Genomic DNA, 21,224 nt, shown 5'->3' on the forward strand with positions numbered 1-21,224 from the left:
ATAAGCACCATGGAACAGGAAATGTGCGGGGAGCCTCTTGACTCAGGACCTGTTGTTCTTCCAACAGATGGGTGAGGTCTCTTCTATCTAAGTAGCTGTAGTTTACCAAGCTCATCCACCTGAGATGGTGCTGGTGGTGTCCAATCAGCAAATAGTGAGTCAGGCCTATTTATCCTCGAGAGGAACAAAGTGTAAGGTAGATGTGTTTCTTGAATTTCATACGCTTGCAGTGTTAGCATGCAAACTCTCATTTGAATGTTGTCTTTTCTGTGTTGTGCTTCACATTCAGTTAGTGTGTCCCTGAATTTAACCTGGTGCTATATCCAGACTATCCATTAAAATGCATGTCCAAATAGACATGGGTAACTATAGCATAATCCAGTGTTCTGTGAATTGCAGTCACAGCAGCAGAACAAGAGAAGACTTATGGAAGGACACCAATTGAGTGAGAAATGAGAATTGAGAGGGGTTGCTGTTAAAGGTGACCCAGATTAAAAGCAGAGTTGCTTCTATGAATGAAACGTCCTGAGGGCTGCAGGAGGTTCTATCTAGGGTGTGCAGTACAAAGCATCCACACAATCCTCCAAGGGTGTCATGCCCAACTCATGCTTTAGGAAACACTGCCTTACACACATGAGATTGACAACTTATTCAATTGCAACACTGTAATAAAGAGCAATGATATCCAGCTTCCCAACACTTCATCATTCATCCCTTACTTAGGTTCATTATCCAGCTATTTTCCTTGCACTTCTGCTATGTCCTATCATCATCACACTCACATTGCAAAGCAAAGTTCATTTGCCCTTTCTCATGCTTCACTATCAGTTTTTATTTCTGGGTCTGCTGCTAGCTTTTTTTCTGACCTGTCATGACAGGACAGTTTCCATAATTTCTTCTCTCCCCTGTTACTGAAGCTTTTTTTTTTTCTTCTTGTTCTCTCTTGTGTCCTTGCCAACTTCTTGAAGACCAAGCTTATCAGTACTCTCTCCTTCCTTCTTCTTTGATTTTTAAATTTTCTTCTAGTCTCTTAAAATAGACATTCCTGGGTCATGGAGGGAGTGGAGCTGGTGGCAGCTCACCTGAAGGGCCTGTGCTCAAGCAGATGCAGCAAGGCACAGCCAGAGCAGAGCATTGTGTGAGCAGGACAGACTTTGTATCCAGCCCCCTAAGAGCATGGGCAGAATGAGCTCAGGCTGCCTGGGGGAGACCCAGCCTTCTGTTTTCTGTGTGTTACCCACACTCAGTAATATGCTCAACTCATGACTATACCTCACATCAGATGGGCCTAAGCAGGAAGGAGAAAAAGGAAAAAGACGTTTGTTAAACACTATTTTGGAAGCATGGCCACACTGATATGACTGTAATGCTTCTGTTCTGCCAGGCATCTTCTGCAGCAGTGCAGCTTTACAAACACACCTGCATCCACACAGCAGTCACTTGGTACACAGGTACCTTCTGCTTTCATGTAGTAACCAGCTGCGACACATCTGTCCGATCCTTGTTAGGGGTCACAGGTTATCACACCGGAACATAATTTCACATCAAGGTGCAGATTAGTCTGTGATAGAATAATCAGTGTCATTGCCCTTCCTCAAATGGCAGTTATGAAAATTTCCTATGTCTTTGTAGCACAAGTCACTTGTACATTAGCAATCTCACAGAAGCATTCTTCTGTTTCATAATTTTTCATTTTTTCCCAGGGTATAATGGAAAAATTGGTTCTGTGACAATGCCATTCTTTACACCCTTTGAAGGGAGGAATGGAAATGCTAATGTTTACTATAGGTGGAAATGTGTCTAAGTCTCAGTCTCTTGGTCCAAGACTAAGTTTCTTATGTTTGTCGTAGAGTACTTGAGAGTACTTGGATATGGCTTGCTCTGGCAATTGCTTAATTGAAAAATCAGCTCTTAAGAACTTATATAAACCATAGATTTGGTCAGGTCAGGTTTTTTTTTTTTTTTTTCTCAGTTTTTTATCTAGTACACTTCTGCAGGATATTTGAAATACAGATGACAAATGAATACACCTTTTTTTCTTTCTGTGAGCTAAAAGCAGTGAAATAGCTGAAAAGTAAAGCTATATAAAAATAATTTTTCACAGCTGTAAGTGGACATCTGAAGAAGAGAATGTGTTCAGATTAAATGCTTTTATTCCCAACAAAATAGAAAGTTTTAACCTTTGAGATAGGACTGATATTTGTTGGAGAAGGCGTGTAGGCATGACAGACTGGATTTTAAAAATACTTGCATCCCTCTTAGCTTTTTACTTTTAAATAATTGCACAGTCACAGAGGGCAGAAGGTGGAACTGGAATATGGAATGAAGTTACCCCCTTCCAAGTGAAATGAGTATTAACAGACAAAAGGAGAGACAGTGCTTTAAAATAGTCATTACCATGGTGGATATGGTGATATCTGGAAGGAAAGGAGGTAAGAGCAAATAAAGGTAGGTGAGAGAAGTGAAAATATTTTTCAACAGTTTGTCTGACATCCAGCTAGTGAGTTGCCCTCACTAGAGCAACTCATAGATGTTTGTTGGGCAGGGAGGCTGACAGTCATGGAGCTGACATATCAGTAGTTCTGATTTACTTGAGAAAACAATTAGATGGTTTTTATCTTACAATCCAGGAGTGGACACACAGAATTAAATCTCTAATTTGTCTGAAACTTCTTGCTCAGCTTTACTGAGGATCACTGAGCAACACATCAGTGTTTTTTGTAGTTTGTTGGTATAGATCCTTTCAAAACTTTCCTCTTCACCTTGATGTGATTTTTTTAAACATTTTTTATCAAACAATCAGATATATGCCATGGTTTTTCTTTCTGAATGTAAAACTTCTTATCCATGTTAATAATATATTTTAGCCTTGACTCCCTAGATAAATCTGTTTCTTGAAAGACTACTAGCATTAAATCCTATTAGAGCATATTGTAAAAATAGAGATTAGTGAAATTAGATGGTGTTTTGAATATGTTACATTTTTTCAGAAATTGTAGTTGGTTTAACAGCATATGTTCTGCTACTGATTAATTATAGTTATGGAACTACAGCTATCATGGAGACAGTACTTAGTGGTGAAGAATCATCTGCTTTCAGGCTGATTAAAATCTTCCTGTCTGTAAATGTTACTCTGAAATTTTTAATTTTCCACCTTTCACCTCATAAGCAAGGTTCTTTATGGTTTTAGGGCCCTTGAAGTCTTCTTTACTATATCTGTTTCCTTCAACATAGAAATAGCCAAAATTCACTTCTCCTCATTCTGTTCCCTACACATACTTCCAGATATTTTATTTAGTTCTCAGATGAAAGGAAACAGATTTTACAGAAGAACAAGGGGTTCTTTTATGCATCTGAAGAAATGTACTTAAGTATAAAAGCTGGAAAATTCAGCATAGCACTCAGAGAGGCAGGTTAGGCCAGTTATTCAATGGATAGACAGTCTAGGTGACAGAATGGGTTTTCTGTGACTGTGTGGTTCTGTTCAATTGAATGTTTGGAATATAGCTTCAAATAACTGTATACCTGCTGCAGGCTGATTTAAAATGACATATAAAAAGTTGTACATCTTAATGCAGAATTCCAGGCAATAAGCACATGGAGATGACCTATAGAGACAAATTATTTCTTCAGTTCTCAAGTTCTAACTGTCCAGTTAGACAAGCCAAGATAGCACTACAGTTGCATCACAGAAAAGATTTCTTAGTGAGATATTCTGCAGGACTATCCTGTTGAATCTTTTCTCTGGAGGACCCTCAATGCAAAAAAATTCTAAAATAGCTACTTTGCTTCAGTACAAGGTCTGTCTTAAAGTGTTGGAGCTTGTAAGGAAACCAAGATGTCATTAATTACTGACTTATTTATGATCTACAAGTAGCTTTTATACATTAATTGCTTCATTTATGTAAATTCTTATTTAGTTCTCTGGCATATTCTGTCAGGATCCTCCAGCTGACTGTGCTGTTGTATTTTTAGGAGTTGGATTTGTCAATTCTGTCTTTGTAGAAACAAAAAATTAATGCTGTTTAAAGGTACAGAACTGCTCTATGATCACCATTTCTGTATTGGAGTAGTTAGTTGCCATCTCTTGCCTCCCTTCTCAGAGTTCATCAGTCCCATACAAGTTACAGTTCACTGGTCCTTCAGTTCCTCTGCTCATTTAAGCCCAAGAAACTTTATAGAGATGAACAGCCCTTGTGCTTCATTTGCACAGATAACCCGCAGCCACACTAACTGGACAATGTCAGCATTTAGGAGCTCAGCAGAACTGGTCCCTCTGGGCTGAATGATGTTTGTGGCTGGTGAGAGACTTTGGAGAGACTCTCCCATTGTTGGCAGGAATATGATTCACCCTCAGAAGTGGTGGCAGTTTTTGAAGTTAGTTGTGTTTAATTGGATCTGACTCTGCATTTTCAGATAAACCAAATAATACGTTCATTTGAATTTGAAACTTCTAATTCTTGGTTTAAAAAGTGAAAAAAATTGCATGAGACAAAGTCCTGTGTTGTAATTACTGCTGGCATTTAAGTAGAGTAAGGAAATTCAATTCCTGTTTCACAGATAAGTTTTGTTGTTTTTTTTAGCAGAAACTTGGCCATAATGTATATAGAAATTTAACTCATAGCAGAAATAGAAGAGCTTGAAGACATTTTTAGACATTAAAAAAAGCTTATGGGAAACATGAAGACACATTATTAAAATATATTGTAATAAGATAAGAACAATAAATTAGACACAGGACAAAATTGTTGCCTTTTTTTCAGATGCATTGACTTTGGAAAACAGGAATGTATTGAGCTATAATATCTGTATATATAAGAATTCATGCAGTCATACATATTAATTACTTTTGCTTTCCCCTGTAAATACATTTTTATGAACTGCTGCCATGGAAGTTAGGGGTAGAACCCTCATCAGCTTTAATGCAGTGAATCAGACTTTAATTGTACTTCATCATAAATATTTTCCAACTTCCCATATGAGGATCAGGGATGTATGTTTATAGTGAATTATTTCTGTATCATCATAGCCTCAGAACTCAGTTTAGCATTACTTTGAAGCATTTGATAATTATTATTATGATTTCCTCATTTGGAGCTTTAAGGAACATGTTTTCAAAGGAAAAAGTCAGTGGGACTTCCAACACTTGTAGCTGCCTGCCAGTTCCACACTAGCAGGCCCTCCTGCATGTGATAAATAACTGTTTTGCACAGCTGAAGGCTGTTGGAAAGGATACCATTGCACCTTCCTCTGCAGGTGAGAAACCACTGATCAATATTTATGGAAACAGTAAACCCATGGCAAGTCCTACTGCTGTAGGAAGGGAAACAGTTAATCTATGAGAAAGGACTAGAGAAATGTGCACTGCAATACTTTCAAGAGTCTGTTTTACTATCTAGGTATTCAAGCAAAATATAAATTTAAATTAACTCTTGAAATGTGTACCCTTGCTGTATACAAGTCTAGCCTTTTCCAGCCTGTTTCTTGGCATTGTTGATGCCCCCTTCACACAGGGAAACCTCTCTCACATTATGTTCATCATCTAGAACCAGAGTAGTTGAATGCGGTCAAAGTGAGATTTTCTGCAAGCACTCAACAACACTTAGTGCACCTTATGTCCAGTTTTTCTTTAGGGTGCATGGTGGTAGAAAATTGTAACATTTTGCAGGGGGAATAGTATTTGCCAAAAATGCTTTTCTTGCACAATATTCTCTCTGAATTCTCTCAGGAAAAGATGAAAATGATAGTCTTATATACACCTGACTTAATATACTTGTTATTTTAGAGGCAGAAGGTAATTGAAATGGTTTGGGTATTGTTTTACACCACCATGTAGTGGAACTTGCTGCAAAAATCCTCAAGACAATCCTCAAGTCAGCTGATGCATTAGTATATTTTTGCTTGGTCATGCATGGAGGTTCTAGTCCAAACCCTGAGGTCAGTTGCTCTTCAACAAGGCTAATTATTTCAGACCAAACTCTGAATCTTTGACTTTTGGAGCCAGATGAGCAGCTAGCTGAGATTTCTTTGCCTATAGTCTGTGATAAGGAGTGTGTATGCTTGTCCTGGAAAGCATCTTCAGCTGGTCCTACACCTTGTCACTCAGTTCGCCTTGAGGAGACAAGACTAGTTTTAATTCAGAGGCTTATTTAGTAGTGTCACTAAATTGTTGTTTAATGGCAGGTTTTTGAAAAACAGTTGAAGATTTTTAAACCTGTAAATTAAATTAAAAATGTGAAAGACTATAAAGAAATAAGACATATGTACATGCAAATACTTTCATTTGTACCCTGCTTCTTTCTTATTTTGGTCCATTAACACTACTGCACTTACAAAAAAAATTTATGCCAGCTCTTTAACCCCTCTTTCTGTAGTCAAAACCATGAGGTAAGTGTAAGATGACCAATTTTACATACTTATTTAATTTACATGGGCAGTTAGACATATCAGCATGTGAGAAGGCCACCTTTTAGAATAGTTTCTTAGGAGGGGATGCTGTTTCATAAATTGTCTGCAGTTGAGGCAGCCATGGGTGAAATGGTCTTTGTTATTAAATGTCAAAGATTTAATGTCACAGTGTAATTGGAATGGAGGGATAACTGAGCAAGGCTTAACCTGTCTTTTTCTGCTAACACATTATTAATCTACAGGAGTGTTAAAATATGTCTTATAAAGGACCTATTCTATTGAAAATTGTTGGATCATAGGAAAAAAATCCCAATCTGTTTTATTACAGAGCTCATGAACAACAATTATCAAGTTCTTTCACAGAGAATTCAATTTGCAAGTCAAGTATACAGCATAATGAGGCACAATAAGGAATTTATGCAACACAGTCTTAAATTTTTTTTAAAGAAGCAAAAACCTACACATATAGCAGGTAATAACTGAAAACTGATTTCCTTTGGAAGTCTCAGCCTTTAACCCTCATTTGAGAATTTTTTTTCAGTAATTTGACATGATTTAATTTAACAAATAGTTTATTGGTATAATGAATTCCTAGAGAGCTATTAGAGTTATTACTAACCAATTTGCTGATGAAGACTTTTCTGTCTGAATAAAAAAGCAATGTAGACCATTAAAGACACTGTTGTGTCTTGAAATTTTAGATTTTTCCATTGCTTTCCAAGTAAAATACCAATAGAGAAGCCTTTTGCAGACATAATTTATTTCTGATTGTTACTTTTTGAAATATAGAAATTTTTTATGGCAAGAGCTATATCTTAGAATCCTGGATTTAGGTTGGAAAATACCTCTAAGAACATCAAGTCCAGTCATTAACCCAGCACTGCCAAGTCCACCAATAAACTCTGTCCCAAAGAGCATCTACACGTCTTTTAAATACCTTGACATCTTCTGGGGAAGCACTGTCTTACATGATACAGCTTTACCACTAAGATTCATTTTGAAAGAAAGTTGAAAAAACCCCCAAAATTCCCATATGCCTTTGCTGCTGTTTCTCATTTGAAAAAATATTGACATGCAGTTTAAGTATTTTATTTTAAGTATGTTATTTTCTCTCAGAAAACATTCTTACCAAAGAATGACTTTCCAACACAAATGCTACATTTCCACGCTAAAAGTCAGAAATGTTTCTAACCAGAAATAGTGATGAAATAGTACTCTCTAAACAAAACCAACTACTTTTACTGAAAATTTCAGTGCCACTTTGCTCTAATTCAGAGGGATACAAAGTCTGCATGCGTTGTGCTTCTCTTTCTTGGTGGAATATATGAAGTTTTTTATAGCCAATAACTTCAAGTACTTAGGAAGCTAAATCTTTATAAATGTTCTAGAAAAGCAAGTCCTACAATTTAAGAGTAGAGACTCTAATTGTAAATTAAAAATAAAAGAAGGCTACCAAGAAATATAGTCTGCTTGCTTCCCTTCAGAGAAATAAAAGAAACAAAGCATACTTGTACTGATTAATCAAAATGATAATAGACAATAAAAATGTTTAGAATTTGATGCAAATTTACTTACTTTGCAGTTCCTTTTTTCCCATTTAACCATTTCCTCATCAATTATGTTCTGCATAATTTATCACATTATCTGAATCTATATTCACGCTCTGAGTTTACAAAATGTCTTAGTCATGCAGAGTGGCTGAAATAAATTTCAGAGAACGTCAGAGTTCTGCAGTAGAAATAGCTGCAGTAGAAAAATATGAAAAAAATTCCATCTGATAGTGTTTACAGGAGAGGTTTATAATGAGGAGAGCCTTCTTACAAGTAAATGTTTGTATTAAACGACTTTTCTAAATCTTGCTTCCAAGAGGAAATAATCAGAGACCACCAGCCAATTTGATAGAATGTAATGCTATGCTTTTTAGTGTGGTAGCAATTCAAATCTATTCAGGCCTCCAAGGAAGTGGGATGCCAGGCAGAGCATGTAGGTAGAAGAATTCTAGAAGCTAATGTGTTATTCTGTTGAACTGTAGTGCAGCTTCCCCATCTGTCAGTTTTTTATAGGCTGAAAGAACTGAATAGAGCCAACCTTAAATGACTAATTTCAAAGTGGTGAATCTGAGTAATGCACATTTAACAGGTATTCTGTCTTTCTTGTTGAACTGCCAGACAGTAGCCCAAAGTTTACACATACTTTGCCTAGGATGCCTATTTCTGCAAGAAGTAGCTGAGGGGGGATCTCCTCTGTAAGACATCTTCCAGTGATGAAGTTCACTTCACTCTGAAATATTGCATAGCTGAAACTCAGAAGTGTAACTCCCTACAGAAGAACCATACAGCAAACTCATTGTTTCTGGGTACTCATAAATTACTGTGCAGTTCTCCTCCTGGTATTTGCAGCTTAGAATTAGAGAAGATGAAGAACTTTGCTTTAAAAAAAAGGAAAAATATTAAAAAAGCAGCTATTTTTATTCCAGCTGGCTAAAAAATTCCATAAAAACTTTGGGTCACCTTGTGTCCTTGTGAATTCAACTGGAAGAACCCTCATCAAAGTCAAATCTCAATGAATTATAGACGAGGTTCTAGTGGCTTTGGTTGTTTGTTTTTGTGGTGTTTTGTTTTGTTTGGGGGTGGTTTTATTTTTCTTCTTTGTTTATTTTGTTTTAATCTTGGAACACTGTAAATACTTAATACAAATTCTTTGTGATAAAAATGAGAAGAGGGACAACTCAAGGTGCATTTCTTCCTATTGGAAGGAAAAAATATGGCAAAGTATCTCAGCAGTAGCTCTTTGGTGAAATAAGGGAGATAAAGTGAGAGTTGTTCTCAGAATTAAATTACTGCTAATTAAGCTCCCTATCTAGCATGAATAAAAAGCCTTTTATTCTCCTGGGTTTTTATCTCTACTGATAGTCATACAAATCATAAGATAAAATCTGCTCTTGTAGACACAATTTGTAACTGACATAGGCATATCAGGTAAACTTAACAAAGCTGACAAAAAATTTGGGCAAAAATTATTTCTTGAAAGTTGCACTAATTCTGTATCTGAAAAAGCATCTGTAACTTCTTGTGTTTGGGATGGGATTTTTTCTTTTGTTTGTATGATGATATAGCTGCAGTTACCTGCAGAATTATAAAGGCTTTAAGTGGCCATTACTAGAGCCCAAAATTTGAAGTACTTCTTAGAGGTCATTCTCAATATTACTTTGGGAACCAGATACGAAAAAGGGGAATAATATGCCTTAAAAAGCTTATTAAAATATTTCCATTTTGCATGAATTAATCCCATTTTTTCTCAAAACATCATATTTGCTCAGAACTAAAAAGATCTGAAACATTTCTGTATCTCCTGGAGCAACCTGTCACAAGCCCAGACAGTGATCCTATCAATGTGACTTCCATTCAGTGAAAATTCATAAAATACAAAACACTTCAGGAAAATACTTCTGGTTTATGGAAACAGATCTTGAAAAAATCTGTTTGCTGGAACATTTCCAAACAGTTGTGTTTATCGTGGTTTCCAAGGTTTCTGGGCATAATTTGATTAATGCACATAGGTGTCAGCAATATTTCTAGTAAAAATGGTGAAACCACAATTGTTCTCTTCAGTGTGTGCATGTAAATAGGAGCTATTGAATCAAGTCTGGGGAATGATAACAATGTAGTCTTCAACTTTCCAAATGAATGAACTCAAGTGGTACATTCCTAGCACTGACAGTGTTCCAAGACTGGTTAGTTGTCTCTCACCAAGACTGTCAGTTTCAGGCAAATGTAAGCAGAATTCAAATGAGTGATTGATTAATTATTGACTCATTTACTGTCGGAGGTACAGCCCCTTGTAGGAGTGGATAAATAGTTTTTCCATGAGAGGAGAGGGCATACTTGCCAGTGTTTGGTGCGATCGTTCTAGTCATTGATACAATCAGTGAACATCAAGTCAAGTGCCACCTGCAATAAAAGTCAAGTCTACAACTCCCTCTCCCACGTGCCAAGGAAGTAATTTGACCTGTTTATATACGTGTGTGTTTTCAGTCCATGTTCTTCTAGGTTAAAGCCACAAAATCTAATTTCACTCATTAAGAGACTGAACTGCAAGTGCACTAATTAATAAACACTTAGCAACTGATGTATGTTAAGTGCTGGAGAGGAAACTGCAGAGAGTGTAGAACAATTACCTCCTGTAGAATAGCTCAGAGAAACTTTTGTCTGCTTATTGAACATAAGTTATAGAAAGTAAGAAGAACGAATCTGAGAAGGCTTATGTGTGAAACTCATGCACCTGATAAGCATAGCAATGATGTTAATATAGCAGCAGTTGAAAACTTAATATAATTGTGTGGTCTTTCCTGCTGTGAAATGACAGCAAATATTAATGAGCCTTCTATTGAAAATTGTAGCCAAACTCTTTTTGAAGTTGTTGGGGCTTTTTTTTATTTGCAAGGCAGAAGTAGGGGAGAGAGAATTTTTACACCAACAGTGTAGGCTAAAGAATCTTGCTTCTTCTGAAGTTCAGGAATGAAGCTACGAACTGTAAGCATAAACACAGCAGCAGTATATTGTTAAATTTTTGGTTTCTTCTATTAGGTCAAAATCTACAGCGCTACATTCATTATAATTCTTATGACTAGTAAAAAAGCAAAAACCCCACAAATTCTAAAAAATGCATAGGTTTTAGAGTAATGGTTAAGACAATCTTTATCTCTGATGTTGTAGTCTTCCAGAGCATGTGGGGCAATTCTTTCCCATTTCACTTCATAGTAATATAATTAGTTTTCTGGACAAAGCCACTAGAATATATATCCTCTGAAAAGATGTAGAAGCTGATGGTTTAGTGAAAGCTTTTCTAGCAGATGTTTTGTCTAAGTTTATAAAACATACTCAGACAACCTCAATTTCATTTGAATAAAATAGTATTTGTGTGGCCTGTTCATCTTTTCTGCTTCCAGCTTATGTTCTTGCTTGGCTTTGCTATGCTCAATACTTACAGGTGCTATTCATAGTAAAAAACAAAACAACAAACAATTCTTCAAAGCAGAAAATGCATGTTTCAGCTTCTAAATTTTTGCCTACATGTTCTGATGAATTTTATACTATTGAATTTTTGAATTATCTTATGGGCCAAGGCATACTAAAACTGTTGGGTACTTGAGAAGGAGCAAGGCACACAGAAACTGGGAATCTACACTCTGGAGTTTACTTTAAGGAAATATCTAGTTCCCTTTTGTGTTAATAAATAAAATACTATATATTAAAATAGTAATTGAATTACTGATATGCATTATATGATGTTGCCAGAAGTTCTTAAGGAAGGCCCACCTGATAAATTCAGCGTTGGAAATGGGACACATTTTATAGGACTCTCTTTGTTGATATTATCAAACCTGAGAGTTACTGACCAGCGAAAATGATTTGTCTGAATAAGACATTAGAATTGTATCTACAGGCATTGCAATGCCTGAATTTGTGTTTTACAATAGAAAGATTAAAGTTTCATTAAATTGGATCAAAGAATAGAACTGAATTGCTTTTTTGAACTCCCTTGTCCTGTTCCATCAGATTACTGATATGTGTGCCATGTACTTCGTTCTCCTTAGTCATGATTTTTTACGTCATAATTGAATTTAATGTCTTCTTTTTTTTTCCTTAAATTTCATTTTCCAGATAGCATTGGGAATTGAAAAGAAATTATAAGAAAAACAACTGGTCTAAAAAGCCACCTAATCTACACTTAGCCAAAATTTACTTTGGGAATTGCAAAGCTGGTTAGTTTTTTTAGTCCCAGCTTATTCTGCACTTGGTTTCACCTGGTCTATAGAGTCTCTGCCAAAGTAGAACAAATGCTAATTAGAGCTGTGAAGTGCTAATATACAACAAATAACTAATAGTAGTATCTTGAAAACATAAGAAAAAATATTTCTGAACAGATGGTCCAAAGGCCACATGTCAAGTAAGTCAGAGAGGTTTTACATATATCTCTATAATCAACCAAACTTTCATATTATGATTTTTCCAGTAAAACAAACAAGTACATAATTGGAGGTTCCCCTATCACCAACAGTAATTTTCTGCCTTTGCAAACCTGTACAAACTAATCAAATAGTAATAAGAAAGGTCTTGATCCTGTTCTCATTGACTTCATTCCGAGTTTAGCATTGACTTGGAAATGTTCACTGCTGGGTGGAGAATTATTCCATAAAATAGAATGTGTAATGGGTGGCAGTTTTGACTTGGAATTTTGCTAGAATTATCATAAATAATTTTTACTGTTGACTCTTCCCTTAATTTAGGGATAAATTTAATAAAAAAAAAATTAGCTTGCTAAAATAATTCAGTGCTTTGTGAGATAGGTTCTCATCTTACCTTGTATTACACTAGGATAACTTCCTTGTTTGGAAGAAAATTACAAGACTGAATTAGTTGAATGTTCTTTATTTGGGAGGTATATTAGATAATTTTTCTAAGAGTAAAGTAGAAAAGTAAAATTATCAGTAGGCTTTAGGAGCATGTTGAAATAAGAGTCAAAGCAGAAAAAACATTTCTTTACAGTATTCTCATACAGTTGGTATTCTCTGCATCAGAAAATTGAAGTCAAGAAAATTCCTACACCAAAGCACTCATGCAAGTGAAATCAGTAGGTGCCTTAACTTTATAAAGCTCTTTCTCCACTTTGTCCCTTTTCCCACTTTATTAAACTTTATTGAATCATCTGTGACATCATAGATGTCATCATCCTGACAATATAGATGTCTGTGTTAGAAATGCACTGGCTTCCTGAGTGGCAGGATTTTTATTAGTATACTTACATTTTTAAGATTTATCTTATGAGGATGTTAAACCTCAGAGCCTGCTGCTTTCTCAGTTAAGAAACTTAACTGCTTTCTCAGTTAAGAAACTTTAAAAATTGTTCTATTAAATTTTATGTTGTCACATTAAAAAAAAAAATACCCTTTCCAGTCTCTCACATTAAACTCTATGCACCATTTTGTCCTGATCCAGATAACATTTTCTGTCAACTTTATTTTACATAGCTCTTTCTCTGTCATGGGCTTCTCTCTGCCAGTAATGATTCCTTCTCCCTTCCTGTTGAAGTGCTTTGTGGTTATTTTTTGGCTTTTTCCCTCTTCAGACTGCAGGAAGTTTTGCAGTTTTCTTTTTTTTACTGGAGAAAAGGCCAAAGGTGAGGATACTTCTCAAGTTTGGAGGTGATTCTCCAAAAACTGTATCTTTCCCTTTACTGAAGGTTTCCCTCCTCTCTTCCTACCATTCTGGGGAGTGATCAGATGACACAATGAGTGCCTGCTATGTACAGTCCAGCCAGCTGTAGCAGGATGCTTGCAGCTGGGTGGCCATCCCAGGTGTCAGTCCAGCTGGTGCTTGGTACCAAGGAGCATGAGCTGCTTTTGCATCCCTTAAACATTGCATCTTGCCCATCAAATACTGGGAAAAAAACAATGTAACTGTCATTAAAAATTATCTTTACTGATAAAGACCAAAGCACTGTATAGCTTTAAAGAAATGTTAACATGTAATTGAGTAATTTTAATGGGTATAGAAATTGTAAATCTCCAGATATGCATACATGTAATGAGAGTGATTACCATGCAACAATAAACCATCACTGCTATTATAAAACCATAAACTGTTATTCAATATACTATAAAATTCAAAATCTAATTGAATATGCTAGTTTAGCATAATTCCCACAAGCCATCATTCTTTAATATTGTGAAATGAATGGGGGGTCTGTGGAGCTATTAATTGTCACTGACAAGTAATAACCGCTCAAATGAAACTCCAATTATCAGCAACCATTAATCACACTTACTGTCATTTGCAATGTCAAAAAAAAATATTCTAAACAGCTAAAAGGAATTTATATCTCTTACATTTTAGCTCACTTTTTAGAAATCAGACTGTCTTTTGCTGGATAAGCAGGGAGTTACAAAAGGGTATTTTCAGTCCTGCTCAATGTTACATTTTCCAGTTTAAAAAAAACCTCCCACTTTATTGCATTTTGATGGAGGCTTAGGTGCTGTGCAGGTTTATTTCTCTACAGTTATGTAGGATTTATACTGTAATTGTTGCTAGCATGATGTTATTGCAGTCACTGGCTTTAAAAATAAGAAATTATAGAGATCATCTGAGCATGCAGTTTACTAGTCTGTTCCAGGAAGGCAATTAATGTTGCTTTTAGGATGCAGCTTGATCAGGTGTAATGTTCTTGGAGATGAGGGCATAAAGAAGGGTGGCAGAGTCTTGCTCAGAAAACACTGTTCTATACTTTTCATCTTGTTAATTTTTCAGATTCTGTTGTTTACTTCAAATAATTGTTTTCCTTTATATCAAAAACCACAGAGATACATCTGTGGGAATGAGGGCACAGGGAGCTGTTCAGTTCTCGTGAGTGGATTGGCCATTTGTGCATTGTACACATGGCAGTTAAAAGGCCTTGCTTGCAAAATGGGATCTGCTTACTGAAAATTTCCCCTAAAAATAACAAATAACATTGCTGGACTGTTAAGGGCATATTGTGGCCCTTACTCTCAAATGATAGTGAGGTTTCTTCTGAGCTACAGAAACTCATTCTGAGTGATCAGGATTTGAGTCTTTTCCATTTGTTTACCTTAAGAGTCTGTCAGCTTTTGCTGCCTTAATAAGACTTAGATTTAGAATGAGGAAGCATTGATGAAGCATTTTGGAAGCAAAATAAGGAAGAGGACTAAGGAAGAATTTGGAAGCACCAGCTGTGAATAACTTCATTTAGAAAAAGCAATGAAATCCTAAATATTTTCTGTACTATACTATTGTTCACTCATGGTTTCAACACTTAATAATCCAGTGAAGAGACAAGTACTCTAACACAAATTAGCAGAGTGGGTATAACATCTGTTCATAATGTACTGCAAATATCCAGCAGAGTATCTTTTTAGAAGAAACGTTATAAGAGTTGACAACTGAACTATATATCAAAAGAAGGCAGGCCTAAAATATACACAAATTGTGTTTAGCTAGGTCTGAGGCACCTCTAAGGCACAGAGCAGTTGCTTATTTTTCAAGTTTTTGAATAGAGGTGTATTTATAAAATTGGATTTAGTAGTGCCTCTGGAAGTGAAAGTCAGAGTTGACTGTACTAGCAATTTTATTATTCCAGTTAATATTTATATAACCAGTTTATTATTTACATAACCATTTTTCCAAATTTTCAAATGCTGCATTTTCACTAAAAAGCAACGTGTGTGTAATTGACAGGATGGTTTTATAGTGGTCAGTGTACTCTTGAATAGGTTACATCTTTAAGATTCTGTCATCTCTGAAATCCTCTTAAGATATTACCACCTGTCAACCTTGCTTACTTAAAAACTGTGGTTGGATAAAAATACCTTATTTCTGATCTTCTTGCTGAATGTAATTGACTGTTCTTCCTCTGAAACACAGCAAATTCTTGGCCTACCAGCATTTCCAACTGAACACATTGAAAGTGAACACACGTAAGATAATCAATATTATACTATAGTATGGTCATGATCAATTAATAAAAAAAGTAAGTGCCTAAATGAATTGGACTAGCAGAAAAAACTTCATCATGACAAAGCTTTGGAACATGATTCTTTCCTTGACTTCAACTCCCAAACTCTATCATTTATCATTTTCTTGATGTTTTTCTGAGTTTTTCAATGTGAAACTTGAATAATTTGTAAATTTTGTAAAAAATAGTAGTAGAAATAATAACCATGCTATGATAAGATATGATAAGATTTTAGTCTGAAGAATTCATACTGACATTCTATTTCCCACATTTAATTAAACATTTCTGTCTTTCCAGAAGAAATTACTAAGTATTTTAAAAAGATACTTTCCATTCCAAATTTAGAACTGCTGCTCTGAAAATTTATCATAACTAATGCATTCATTTATGGTTGTTGTCAAGGTGACAGAGTTTATCAGAATAGCAGAAATCAAAGTATTTAAAACTTAGTTTTGAATTCCCAATGTAGTAGGCTAAGGTAAACACTAATTCTGTCAAACACTAGTTATCTTTCATTAATATGGAATTAAATTCATTCTTAGAACAAAAAATATACAAATATTGCTCTGTCATGTAATAATAAACAGATTTCCTTTAAAGAAGATAATAACAGAAGAATATTTGGTAATTGAGCAAGTCTATTTCCAACAGTGTGTCTTTAAACTTGAGCTGTCTGTTAAGTCATATTCAAGATTCCTGCTTGCTTAGCAAGGAACACCCTTGAGTATAGTAGTGAGAACTGGCTTTTTCCCTCCCTTTTGTTCTTTATCTCTCACTGAATAATAACCTTCATTTAGTGACATCAGTCATTTCTGCCACCAGCCTTTTTTATGGCTGGAACCGAAGTATGAATGGCACATACACTGAAATAAATGTGTGAAAACTTCATCAATTTTGATAAGTCACTGGAGAATGTGTCATAAGTTGGTGTTATCATTAGCTGAAAGATGAAAATGGATGCAGTAATTTGCACAGCAATTACAGCTTGGCCTCTCCTACCATTACTGGGCAGCAAGTATTTACAGGTGTTAACCAGAGCTGTGGTAAACCTTGAGACTGGTAAACTGCCCCCAGTGGGTTTTGGTAGTGAATACAAGCTAGCAAGGGCCATACAGCCATGATCCTCTATTTACTCAACTGTGAGCTTCTGTTTTCTTCAAATGGCATTGAGACACTTAAATGACTTATTAAAAAAAAATCTTCCTAATAGCTGGTAAAAACTAACACGAAAGCACACTGCATAACCCATAATAGGAAATATTTGGAATTAATAGAGTCCATCTGCTTTAATCCTGCTAGAGTTCTGGCTAAATGGAGCAATCTACTTTTTGGCTGCTCAAATGGAACACTTGAATAGATGACAGATTTGAAGATGTCATCTGAAATAGTGCACAATTATCATGAATAATTTGAAAATATTCTGTTCTTTTAACAGATCTTAAAATTTCTTATTTAATAGACTGTGGCATTTAGAGCCAAACTACTCCTAAAACCAGCAGGCCTGTATGTTTCTGGTATTTGGTATCACAATATTTCTCATTTAAAATTTCAGTGGTGACTGAATAATAGCTCCCAAAGAATGATCTAAACTGGGCTGGATTTTGTTTCAGTCAGAATTCTGCTTGTGAATTCTGATATATTGTAAAGAGAAAGCCTTTTTAAATGTGGAGTTGTTGTTTGTTTTGAAATTTCTTAGGTCCTAGGGACAGCTCACTTACCTGATATCAAATGGACATAATTAATTATTGTTTTACTTTAACTGTTTTCAGCAAATAGCTCCCACTTTATTGTTTTAATAGTTCATTTATTGGTTTTATTATAGCTGTGCCTATGGAATCTCATTTAGAGATTACTGAAATGTTTTCTCCAGCCTACCCCATGTAAAATTATCTTAGATGTAAAGCCATATTTTGGGAATATGTGTAGCATTGCACATAGCATTTGCTGACTTTTAAGTCAAATCTGCTTTAATGTTGTCTCTACACCTCTACATGTAGTGGCTGGCAATTTCTTCCTGTTAAAATATTCCTGATAGAGTTTTTTGCTTTTCAGTAGCTGGAAAGTAGTGTATTGCACTTTCAACTCATTATTTAGCTGCATCTCTGTTTCAGTTACAGATCTTATTGATATAATTAAGAACTATGCAATTTGCCCTTGTTTTTCTATATGCCTTGAGTGTGTTCTGTTCTTTCCCTTTTATTGCCCTCCCCAGGGTAATGCAAAATAATAACATACCATATGACAAATGGAATCAGCTGTAACACCATGCAGTGTCTTTATCATTTAGCTTTTACAGTGTGACATTCCCAAGTTTGTAACTGATGAATATTGCATGTCTTAGAGAAACTCCAGCTGTATGATGCTGCTTCTCCCATTGGAGGCATCCTTGCTGATACTCTGCAAACATGCAGCAGCCATCAGTCAACAGCACACCTGGAAGTGGCAGGATGTCCCAACGTGTGGCAGTCCTCCCAAACTCCACAAAGTTGTTATCAGCAGAGTATTGTGTTATCATGAATTGCGCAGCACATAATTGATATGTTAACAGTAATAATGAGTTTTGTATAGTTTGTGAGGCTTGGCTAAGGACTGTTGTATTTTTTCATGTCTTTAGAGCTCTTGGGAATTCAAGAATGTGTTTTTTCAGTTTTAAATATCCATAGGTTTGGAGTCGGTCTTCTGAAGCATGCTGTCTGGAAGCGTTAGATGCTGTTCTCTGAAAACTAAATATTAGCATAAATAAGGATTTTGTAGATGAGTTAAAGTACTTAGAGGGCCAAACTCTAAAGGAATTTCAGCTTTGTGGATATACTAAATTGGTGTGATAAGCTGATGGTGTTACTTAGGAATGCAAAACCCTGTAAGTAACCATTTCTTAATACTTCATGTCTGTTGCTATACCAGCATCTTAGGTTAGCTTTAGTTTTGTGAGTGGAAGGGAGAGGTATTGATTAAGTAGATAGATTTCTAATGTTTAGCTGTAGTTTTCTTTTCATCTTCTGTTTGTGACAAAAATACAATTTCAGACTATTCTGAAAGTAAGTATCACTAAAAAGTTTATAGGATGTTTCTGTTGTGAACAGTTCCATCAGGTAATGTGCAGTGAGCCCAGTGTCCAGTTTGTTTTAGGGAATAGAGGTTATACAGTCTCCACCACGTTTATGCTCCCATTGTGACACTATAAGTGGTGCAGCAACTTTTCTCCAAAGCAGGAGAGCAGATGAAGAAAGGATTAATTGTTCTTCCCTGTTTGTCCAGATTTGGTCTTTGGTAAATATATTTCTACTCCTCTCTGGTCATGCTTAGGAAATCTTAGTGTGCTCAAGCTCTAAACGAACTTTCCACCTGTCACCTGTATGAAGGGAGGGGTGGGTGATAGCAGATGGTGCTTTTCTGCAGTGTGCTTGTAATGCCCCAAGGGTTTGAGGACAGGACATTGTAAGGTTTGAGAACTTGGGGCTGTTGGGAGGGAACAGGAGCATACACAGCACAACTCCCTTTTACTCCTCTGTCCAACCACTACTCAATTGGCTTCCTGTAGCAACTAGTACAATGGTTTATTTAAAGGAAATAAAATGAAATACAGGAAATTGATTTTATTAAAAGAACTGTAGGATACCAGCAATATATAAGTATTTGCACTGAGAGTAACGGCAATTTTGCTCAAAAAGGAGATTCATTGTGTGATTGGGGGTTAGTAGGGTTATATGTATTGTGTGTGTATATATGTCCTATATATGTATATATATACAGACACATATAGAAGGAATTCTCAGAAATACTAGGAAGGGCAGGATAAACTATTTGGCACAATTATGTGTACATTTTACACTTTGATAGAGAATCACCTGAATTCCTTACCTGATTTTTTAGAAACAGCTCTGTCTTTTCGTCCTTAATTTTTCTTTCTTGCTTATCTGCATCGCATCTACTGCTGTTCTCCACTGTTTGCTTGTCTCCTCATCACATATGAAACCAGTGTGAACTCTATATTGAAAAACCTGCATTGACAAAAATGCATGAGTTACATATGTGTAAATGACAGACTTCTTGTTTCATTGCGTTTTTTTCTGTCTTCCATGAAAACGGAGATAGAACTATTAGAGACTTGGGGTCAAGTACTGAAGTAATAAGTTTGCAGATATGAATACTGACATAATTTTATGCTACTAACAACTTAATTTCATGCACAAAACCTATTTATATACATTTTTTTCACAAAATGTGTCAACACAAACATGTAGAAATAATGTGTGTCTTAAAACAGAAAATGCATATTTATGAGAAACAGAGAATACAAGTGTTTGTCAAGTTGTCCTCTGGAAGCCCAAACAACACCTTTAGAGTGCCCATTGATGCTCAGAGGTGTCACAGATGAGTTTACTTGCAGCACTGACTTGATTTCTTTTAGGCCTGGTCTTGAAGTTTACAAGGTGCCTATCTGAGACACCTCTGCAAAGTTCAGTGATTTTCAAAGAATTCTGATATCCTTAAGTTGCAAATGGCAATTTTGTGAACTGTGGTTCTAAGATTCATCTGTTCTGTTTTGTGGTTTATCATTCTTTGATGTTTTTTGGTGGTGTGTTTTGGTTTGTTTTGTTCTTTGGGGGGTTGTGGGGTTTGTTTGTTTGATGGGTTTTTTGTTTCTTTTTGTTGCGGTTGTTTTTTTCTCCCAGAACTTATATCTTGGCTTTTTCCAGTTCCAAACAATCCCTTTTCCATCTCTTTGGCATCTTTTCCCCACCTTTGCTTTGAGTAATCATGCCTTTGGGTGAGAATTTGTAAATTAAAATTTTACAGTCCTGTGTTATGACCTTAACTATTACCAACATTCTTACTTCTAAACCTCTGACTTCTTTAAGTAAGTCCAAGATAAACATCTCTTAGTAGAATCTGATGAAGACTATTTGAAACAACACATTTTTGTCATACAACCAGATATGAAAAAGAATTAAAACTGGGAGTTTACAGTAGTGGCAAGGAATTTTATTTGCTTGAGAAGGACAGTAGCTATATATTTTGACCCTTTTCCAGTAGGATTTGTGTCAGAATGAAGACAAAAAGCATAGAAGTACTTAAAATGGATTTCTTTAAATGGTTCTACCTTCAATGCAAGGAATCCTTGAGTGTCCAGTCTTAAGGACTGCACAAACCTCTGCACAAGTGCGCCTCACAGCTGGGCCTGGACTGGCAGCTTTCTGTGGCTCAGACACCCAAATATTGTACAGTGGACAGAATAGAAGATGTAATTAGCTTAAAAAGAGTAGAATTAGGATTTGTGTTTCCTT

The 21,224-nt window shown here is 35.7% G+C and overlaps 1 protein-coding gene across 3 annotated transcripts in view; it reads right to left on the reverse strand.

Annotated features, from left to right (window-relative positions):
- Positions 1-21,224, reverse strand: part of B3GALT1 (beta-1,3-galactosyltransferase 1) — a 174,344-nt gene that overhangs the window by 76,601 nt on the left and 76,519 nt on the right. For all 3 annotated transcript variants that reach the window (XM_036386403.2, XM_036386399.2, XM_036386402.2), the window contains exon 2: positions 19,798-19,937. The gene's annotated coding sequence lies outside the window, so the exon portion shown is untranslated. The remainder of the gene's footprint in view (positions 1-19,797; positions 19,938-21,224) is intronic.

Source organism: Molothrus ater, chromosome 7 (genome assembly GCF_012460135.2).
Source record: "Molothrus ater isolate BHLD 08-10-18 breed brown headed cowbird chromosome 7, BPBGC_Mater_1.1, whole genome shotgun sequence".
Classification (NCBI taxonomy): domain Eukaryota; kingdom Metazoa; phylum Chordata; class Aves; order Passeriformes; family Icteridae; genus Molothrus; species Molothrus ater.